The sequence below is a fragment of the Lygodium microphyllum genome, chromosome 8 (assembly GCF_053477565.2).
Source record: "Lygodium microphyllum isolate KBCC chromosome 8, Lygodium_microphyllum_v1.1.10, whole genome shotgun sequence".
NCBI classification, from domain to species: Eukaryota; Viridiplantae; Streptophyta; class Polypodiopsida; order Schizaeales; family Lygodiaceae; genus Lygodium; species Lygodium microphyllum.
Window position 1 is genome coordinate 43,050,832 of NC_141142.1, and position 10,394 is coordinate 43,061,225.

Sequence of the window (10,394 nt, forward strand, 5' to 3'; positions counted from 1 at the left end):
CCTAATTTGGAGTCATATTTGCATTTGCAAATGTTCTTTACCTGTAAAAAAGAGTGAAAAGTAATCATGTTAATAATATTGAAAGGATTCTAATACAAGCGATAATATTTGGTAAATAAACAACCAAATTGTTTGTTTTTCGTACTTATTGGACGAAGTGTAAATGATGTCTTTTGGGATGTGTTGTATAGTAGTGGTTTAGTTTGGACTCTGTTGAGATCCGTTGTTTGTGTATGTGAGTCATTCTTGAGATATTTGCAATCACACCTACTTTAGTCTCTTTAGATGGAGCAGTGAGGGCTCACGACAAGAATCCCATAAGCACAGTAGGAGGATGTGTTGCCTAGACTTTTCTATAAAGCACTGTACTTGCCTTTCATTTTCATGCAATATATGATGGTACTATTGTCCTTTCAATTAAGTGACTGATGAGTCAATGTCCAACCACACAAGACTATGTTTATGAGTCCAAGTCTCAATCTTGGAACCTAATTCACTTGTGTGACATTCTACCTTCAACTTTGTCTTCGTGAGTTCACTCTATACCTTCAAGCCACCATAGTCATGCTCAGATCCATGCATTCCAACATGGTATCAGACCCATGGTGAGCATGGCACCAATCCTCCACCTCTATTCCATTTCTATCCAGCTCAACCTGAGCTCATGACTTCATGATCAACTCCATTTTCATCTCCAACTTCACTCAAGCCTCTTGTCTGCAATAGGTACAAAGGCAAGAAGGACCAGCTTTTTTGTGATTTTTGCAAAAGTACTGAACATATCGATAAGTTCTACCACGCCAAAAAAGGTCCCTGAAAGCCTATCTTGCTGCAATTAAAAAAGAAGAAGACCATGGAGCAAAGGAAGAAGAAGACCACCAGGAGAAGGACAAGCCTCATCAGTCCTTCTATGCCAACTCTGATAGATTGTTTTAGCCTTGTAATATCTAAATCCCAAATGCCTTTATCATAAGCTTATAAACTCCTCATGTATCCTTGTACTATAGCCTCAGTATACTTTGTGAGGCCCCTATTACAGCCTATGGATATCCACCATGTTTGTGGTACCCACACTTAGTCTTTTCTGCAATAGCCTCTAGTGTTTTGCCATGTTTATGGTGTCTTGCAGGTGTTTCTTTCACTAAAGCCTCTACACACTTTGTACTTCTGGTTGTGATTGAGGAGGGGTGTTGAGATATTTGCAATCACACATGTGACATTCTACCTTCAACTCTATGTCTTCATTCGTTTACTCTATACCTTCAAGCCACCATAGCCATGCATTCCAACAATCATAGTATTGTGTATGGTACTGGTGCAAAGGCAAATGGATTTGAGAGTCTAAATATACATAAATTTTTCTTTTCAATTACGTGAGAGAGCATCACATAGACTAGTCTAGGCATGAATAAGCTCCTTATGTATGCGAGTACTTTTTGGGCATCTATAGCTCTTTGAGATTTGTGATGTGTGATTTTATATTGCAATGTTAGTCATTGGTTGGTAAATTAGATTGTGACTTCGATTCTGGAGATCATGTCATCATTTGTTCTTTTGATATGGTAGATTTTACATGTGGCACCATTTGTAGTACCTATAGTAAGATCGATATTCTCTATTATCATTGCAATCACTCTGACTACTATCTCTTCTATCTTATGAAAGTTCTTATCTTATAACCATCTTTGCAATGTCGGCTCTTTAGTTATGTTTGTTTGAAGGTTGATAGTAATAGTATGGACCTGTTCGGATATATCATAAATATTTATGCAGAAGCTGCTTGTTGTACTTATGGACATCTTCTTTGTGTGTATATGATTGTTGTTCTCTGGTCTATGAAGTCTAGGGCCTCCTTCTCCTCAATGATGTACTCATGTAGGCATAGTCATATCTCTTCCTTGGTTGGATACCGGTCCCTAATCACTTACAAGAATTGTAGGAATCGTAGATCTTGAGGGTGTCAAACCGAAATATGGAGAGTGTGGTGTTGCATATATATCCAATATGCTAACAAGGTGATGTGACATTAATGGAAAAACTCGAAATGGAAAAACTCGATCCGATGGTTATAGATCAATGCCAATTATATAAGGCCACCGAACAATATTCATTTTTTGTTGAATGGATAAAGTAGAAACCCTTGGCAAATGCTGACTATTGAGTATACTATTATGTCAAATGTTATTCGTGTCAACATCGACATCTTATTGATGATGATTGTGTCTGCATCTCTTAATAGCGCTATAGTTTTCGTGGTATTCATAGAATGTCAGGTGGTTTAAGCATTATGGTTGGGCATATTAAAGGGGTTGACAAGGTGCATGACAATATTCCATGTCCTTGTGAGCTTTTGTTGTCGTATGCTAGTGGGGGAGATGTCTATTTATTCAACAACCTCATTTCATGTTACAATCAAAATTTGCATGCAGCTCAAGGCTACCTGGGTGGAAGATATTGGCTTACAATGTATTATGACAGAGACTAGTTTTTGCTTGTTTGAGTCCAAGTCTCTAGGCATAGTCTTTTGGCATATTTTCTTTGAATGTTTAATTTATCCATTGGCTTTGGCTTCATTGCATATTTCAATAGTTAGAATGAGATTGATGAGTATGTTACTTGTTGAATGTTCATGGAGGCCCCCACAAGACTAGTAATTTTGAGTGATATTGCACTCTTAATTCTTGTATCAATTTGTATTAATCATCATTCGATGGAATATATGCATAGATCTTGTTTGTTGTATTGTCAATGTTTGCATCGTGCAACCATAGGATGACATGTGCATGCAATAAGCCCTTGTGTTGAATCTTGTACCTGATCACATGAATAGGATAGCGCACTCGACAAGACAATCTTTCCATGAGAATTTAAGATTGAATTGCTTTGCAATGGCTTCCAATATGTTGATCTTAGCCCACCTTGTTTATTGGTCACCCCATCTATAGTGAACATAAAAAAAAGGAAATGAGGCATGCCCCACACGTCTAGCATTGTAATAAGGTCCTTCAAGTTACAACGGTGCCAAGAAGGGGACCCTAGTATTGATGTAGAAATGATATAACAAAGTATATGCCTAATCACTTCCTCATTGGAAATGTTCTTGTTTGCTCACTTACAGTTATCAATATCTCTTTGCAAGCAAGTACTGCTCGTGTTGTTTGTAATCAATATTGCTTCTTGATTAGTATAAGATTAGGATCTAGGGCTTGTGCAAGGCATAGACAAAGAATAGTGTTGACACATGCATCTTGATGTATTTACTAAGGTACATGCTACCATCATATACATCACATCCAGGTTGAAAGAGGATTGGGAATAGTGCATTCTCCAAGGTGATATCCGAGCATGATGAGCCTATTGCAGGTAAGTTGTTTGTTTTAAACATTGTTATTCTTTGTAGAAGTTGGTTGTTGTCCCCAAGGATGATATATACAAACTCATGTTGATTAGACCTTTGAAATGCTTATCGTCAACTAGGCTTGACTATTCATTCTTCTTCACTAATAAGACCCCATGAAGCATACTTGAAGAATTAGGCTTAGTGAAACCCATCTCTAATATCTCCTTAATTTGCTTGGCTACTTCTTCACACTCATATTTAAACAATCTATATGGTGACTTATTGTGACATTTAAACACATTTGGTCCTTAAATAATGGCATTAGCCCGACCTTTTTTTTTGGCATTGTCCATATTAGCTCTAGAATTTAGATAGTTTCTTCCATAATTGTTGTTCACAAGGCAGTTCCTTTGACCATTCCAAGTAAATTATTTGGCTATAGGCTTTGCTCACATTAGGACATCCTCAATGGTTGTTGATCTCATTGATTCAAGTGTTTAGAGGTAGATTTAACCCTTGACAAAACCTCACAATTCGTTAAGTATTCATCATTAGTGGTGCATACTTGTGAAGACCACAAACTTTGAGTAATATCCTTCCAAGGTCAACTTAAGTTAACAAAGGCTATATATTTATTCAGCTTGATAGATTCGAAAGATGGGAGTAGATATTGCTCTTTCACTACTTCTTTAATTTACTTCCAAGTCCATGATGCTTTAGTCACTCACTTATCTAAACACCATTGCTTCCACCAAAGTTTGGCCTCATTGATGCGACACAGATGTACATTCATGGATTAGCTAGAATGGTAGTTTTTGTACCCAAAAAGTAATAATTGATGGCTGCAATCTAGGCTTCTACATCTTGTTCTACCTTGGATCCTTCTCCATTAAACTTAGGTAGTAGTGTTTGCTTTAGAAGTAACATCTTTTCTTGGATCTCCTTGTAAATATAATCAATACATATTACTTGGCAATTCTAATTGATACACAAATCAAAATATTAGGATTCACTTTCTAAAGAATTTAAAACTTTTCTCTCTTACATACCTTGAACAAAGGATTATTGTAATCTTAATTATAACTTTGCACAATGGTACAATTACAAAAATAGAGTGTCTCTTAGTTATTTCAAAGGGTCTACAAGTTGTAGGCAAAGGAGGGTGTCCTTTAATAGCATATCCATTCTAAGCATGTCTCCTATGTACCACTATACAATCATGAGGTATAACTCAAGTGACTTGATAGTAGACTCAATGACATAAGGTAATCCTTTCTCCCTTAATCACAACAATATCATTAGTCCTTTTTCCTTCAAACAAGAAGTAATGAACTAACTTTAGCTCTTGCATCACTAGATTCTCTTGAGGTCCCTTCGAAGGTTTCCAATTTAATCACAATTGATTGAAGAAATTCTCCATGGCATCCCTTGTGATAGTCCATGTTGGATTTAGTTATAGTGTGGATTTGATAGATTCTCAAGGTGCCATCATGATTCAATGTCCATGGTTTAGAAAATAGGAATATCTTTATTAATTTGAGAAAACATAAAAATTTAACAATATATCTCATTAATCTCCTTTATTACAAAGGAAGGCACATTAGCCTTAGTCTCCAAAAATCAATGACACTCGGGGAGATCAAGATGCTTAGGGAGTTCATAATTATTAGACTTTACTCCTCAATAAAAGCAATCCTATGAGGTGAGATAACCTTGGTATATTGATCATATATCCATTTATCTTCCCTTGCAAACTCCTTGTATATAAACTTCACTATATCTTTTCAAACAATATCATACTCATAAAGTCTGATTAACTTAAGTTTCTCGAGCCACTTCAAGAATTTAAGATGAATTCCCATCATCTTTGTACAAGCTTACATCTAGATAAAAGTATGGGTCAAGACCAACCAACCCCATGTTGAACTCCAATTGAAGCCTCTTTGTAATCTCAAACAAGTTGAAAAACATGTCTTTTCTAATATAGTCATAATGCTTTCTTGAAATTCCAGCATAGTTGATTGATAAGAAGTTGTGTATGCAATTTTAAAAATCAATTGCATAAGGTGTACCCTATCACTCTCCTGTTAAAACAATTCAACTAATAAGTATGGGCATTATACTTAGATTTTTTCACAATAGCAAAGCTTCTCATTATTAATGCAATAGTAATTACAAATTTTACTAACCATAATGAATGTATCAAAATACCATTTAATGATTTTTGTTTTCATGGAAGTCATTAGAATCTACATCCTTATATCTTGGTGGTCTCTCTTGAGCATGATAAATAACATACGTAGCAAGCTCTTGCGAATATCCCCAATATCCAAATCCAAATGTAGGCCTTCTTGGCACTACGACAACTTTTTCACATGGTACTACCTACAATATTTGCATATAGAACCACAATGTTTTAGGTACCAATTCATTGCCAATTGCCAACAATTTTTCATTAAAAGCAACAAACAAAAGATATATCATAGTCTAGTGGATCCTCCACAGTTCATATCAGAGTAATAAGTTTTGGCTTGCGTATATCCCTATGTGTGACCTATTTCATGCCCAAAAGTCACTCATATACCAATCACCTTAGTGAGGTTGCAATACATTTAGAGAAATAAATATCTTTTCAATATCTTCAATATTGCTTTTTGATATGAAAAGTGGTATAAGTCTAAGGCCACTTGATACATTAGCTAGAAAATCTCCCTAAACCATGCAACCTCTTCGTCTTTGATTTCTTGTAGGCCATAATGCACTTATGAGATTTAGTGGAAAATAAACAATTGAGATTCATTTAAATAAGTGTTGTTGACTAATTACTTTCATTTATTTGATGACCATCTATCTCTTCAACTATGACTTCGATACCACATGTGAGGTGCCTCCTCTAATATACGCACAAGAGTCCTCTAGTTTCAATCGATTTTTGTGTCCATGCACATCACCGCATAGTCTCTCCTTAGGACTTAATCAAGCATGGGAATTAGGGAAACTATGGATGTGTTATCCCTAGCAATAATCTAAGATGTGCCTAAGAAGGATAATCAGAGGCAAAAATAGGATGAGCACCACACTTGGCTCAAAGAGAGTGAGAGACAAAAGGGAGTGTAACTCAACCTTTCTACCCATAAGATAAAATCTCAACTTTGGTGCCCTAAAACAATATTAAGCTTGATAACTATCCTATTGAATTCGGAGGGTCGCATACTAAACAACTCTATATAGTGTTAGGAAAGCTACCCAACTTATCGAGTCCACCCAACCATAGGTGATCGACTGTTGGGACTAAGGCCTCTCACTTTCCTTGACAAGGTTTATTTTAGCAATATAATTAGTAGAGTATGCTACCATACTATTGGAATATGTCAAAACAACTTTCTTTTATTACCCCATTAAACATGATTGATTAACACAACCTTTAGCATACGACAAACTCTTTGGAAAATAATCCTTTATTTCATGAAATATTATATAAATTCATCACTCCATAGGGTGCAATTTCTCTCTGTTTGTAGAGAAGACAATTGTTCCACTCACAAGGTTGGGTTGTATGTGATCACTCCTTCTACGAACAACCATGAATTTACTATCTCAAAGCCCCACTAAGCTTTCTTGACCTGCCATAGCCATCTTGAACAATAGGGGTATTTATAACTAAGTCCATTTCCGTCTCAAGTACTGAAGTGATTCAAAATAGAAAACACCTACTTCTCGTAGGAGTATAGGAGTGCCATCCACATGAGCTTTTTGGCATTTCGTAGAATGCTAAGGAGTGTTGGGCTTGGGTTCCAAACATCCTAAATCACCATAATCCATAAATCATCTAACTGTTATAAGCATGGAACTATTGTTGAGGGTTAAAGGTTGCCTGTGCCTAGCCGCCTACATTTACTTATATATTGTATCCACACACTTGTGCACTGTAGATGGTGGGTACCCACCACTATCACTTTATTCTTTATTCTTTTAGTGGCGCTAGAATAAGGGAAGGTAGGACACACATTGTGATTGTTGGAGTTCTCACACATGTCTCTCTCTTCTTGCTTGAACCTCCATAGCTCTTGCTCTCTTCTTGTTTTTGCTTGTGCTTCCACCTTTTGCTCCACCTTTTAATTGGTATCAAAGCAGACATTAAAAAGCTTCATCGATCATTGGCTTTAGCCCGACAAAAGAAGCTTCAACTTGACTTTCATGGTAGTCACTTAATGAGGTATGCATTAATCCCATTCCTTTATTGACCATCCCTGCCCCTTCTAGCATTGATCAAGGCCTTCCCCCCGACCATTTGAGCTCCAACAAGTGAGCTTTGAGCTCATTCATAATAGGCAAAGGCTCAAGAGCATCCCTCATAATTTTTGGTGCATTTTTAGGGGGATGCCTTGTTGCTCCCTCTCTTGCCATTTGGTCATTCTATCTTGCTCAATACTTTTCATGGGTGTATTTTTTACTTCCTTCGACTTTGTCTTTGAGATCAATTGTTGAAGAGACTTGGATTAGCCAATACTCTACAATTCGGGGCAGATTGCTATCCAAACTTGGATAGCAAACTTTTGATCAGTTTGTGCTCCACTTGAATATTCCTAATAGTGGGAGCTACTCCATTGGTCATTTGCCTATTGATATAGTTATTTAGTGTAGTTTTATGGATAGTAATGCCGAATACTATTTTTGAGGAGTTTCTTTGAGCGTAAACACCTTGTTTTGAGCACTTTATTGCCTATTCTTTATGGAATATTATACCCTCTTTTGTTTCTATCCTCTTTCCTTCCCTTTTGGCTTAGTTTTGGGGCTATTTTGTTGTGATGGTTTGTACTTCTCATGCATTGATTGATAGTGTTATTTTCAACATTGAAAAGCTTGATGGTAACAACTTTAAATATTGGAAGACACAAATATGGCAAGTATTAATACCGAAGAAGTAAATTAGGCCATAGAAGACCAATGAAAAAGATGATTAGGATTAGCTTTTTATACAAGTCCACTATCATACTATCTTTTTCTAAGCACGCATATTTCAATGTTATCTCTACTACTAGTTGTGCACATAATTTATAGAAGAAGATATTGGGGGTAAGGACGCATATATCTATACCACCCTATATTACTACACACACCACAACCATACACCTATACATTGTAGGTGGTATGTGCCCATCACTATTACTTTATTCTTTATTCTTTCAATGACTATTGAATAAGGGAAGGCCAATCACACATTCCAACTATTGAAGTTTCTATATACGGTGTCGCTCTCTCCCACTATCTTGGTCCATTCACCATAGCCCTTAAAGTGTTATTGATATTGAGTTGAGAAGCAACCATTCTATTTATTTTGAGTGGATACAAAAAGCATGATGCAGAAGTCATGGAAAACTATGGTAACTTAACAATACTTTCGTAGTTGGCCATAACTTTTGCATACAATATCAATTTTAGGTATTCTATAGCTCAAAACAAAGAGCATGATGAGAATCTAGATCTAAGCACTCATAGAGTTGATTTTATGTAGTTTTCAATTCTCTGTTTTATATGAATATAATAGTTTTTATTTGAACAATAAGCAATTGATTGGTTTATGCTTTATTGATGCTTATGGAGAATGTTTACAATGCTTGGATAATGCATTGATGCTCCGAAAAGATTTCATTAGGTTTTATGCTCTCTGCTTATGTTTCATCTATCTTGGATGGTTAGATGTCATGCACATGATGTATTGAGCTTTGTCTTGCTCACTTGGCATTTGGGTTTTGTTCTACTGGGAGTCACATAACACTTGGATATTTGCATTGAGCTTTGGATTCATGCAGTTGAGCTTGAGTTTCTTTCATTGAGATAGTGGGACTCATTGAGCTATGTATACACTCTCTTGATACTTGTTGGATGCAATTACTCCTTAATGGGTTGATTTGATTACATGTCTTGGATGCTAATGCTTATCTCTATCAACATGATGTTAGTGATGTATACATGCTTATTGGCTATATATTGACCTTCATTAACCTTGCTCAGTTGGTTGTCCATTTGGCAGTTCTCTTTTCTTACTCCGTGAGACCTACTACATGCATGATGTCTATGCTCGTTGGATGTATCTCTCTCTGACATATTGAGTTAGTGATAGACCTTGGTATTGGTTGTATGCATTTTCACTACTAGTTGCTCTTACATATCCCATTTGTTGCAAGATATACCTAGCAGTGGAGCTTGGATACTTGCTTTGATTTGATAGTTCATTACTAGTAGTTAGTGGACAACCCTACACTTTGGTGTTTCTTCTATTTAGACCTTGTCTCGATTGATTTGCAATCATTTATAGCATCCTGTTTTTGTACAATGCTTTTATTTGTTGACATGATGGATGGTGGATCGAAAACAATGCTATCTTTAATATTGACAAACTAGATGGCATTAATCATAACTACAAGAAGGCACATGTATGGCAAGTTTTGGTATGGAAATTATAGATTAAGCCATTAAGACATGAGGGTGTAAAGCCCAAAAACTTTAACGAGGAGGGTTTGGATGACTTATATAAATCTACAATCATTTTGTCACTTTGTAAGTAGGTATTCTACAATTTGTCTCTAAAGAGCAAAATGCATGGCAGTTATGGGAGAAGACTTGTAATATCTATGATAAGCCAAGCCCTACCTCTCAAGTGTATTGGCTAAAGTAACTCATGGATCTTTGTATGAAGGAAGGGACTTTCATGTCCACCCACTTAAATTAGTTTCATTCTATTTTTACCCTTGTAATTGCAAGGGATTGATTTTAAGGAGAATTTTCCACCATTCTTCTTAGTAATTACATTGTCTGAATCATGGGACATATTCCATAGTACTGCTATGTGTGCAAATATGCCTATTGATGGACTAAAATTGCAGGATGTAGAGGGTGCATTATTGAATGAATAAGTTAACAAGAAAAATGTTGATGCTTCATGTAGCTCTCATGCTTTGATAATTAGAGGTAGTAAGGATGCTAAGAGCAGTAATGACTACCATGGGAGAGACTCTTAAAATTCTTGTTCTCTATCATTTGGATAGTCTCG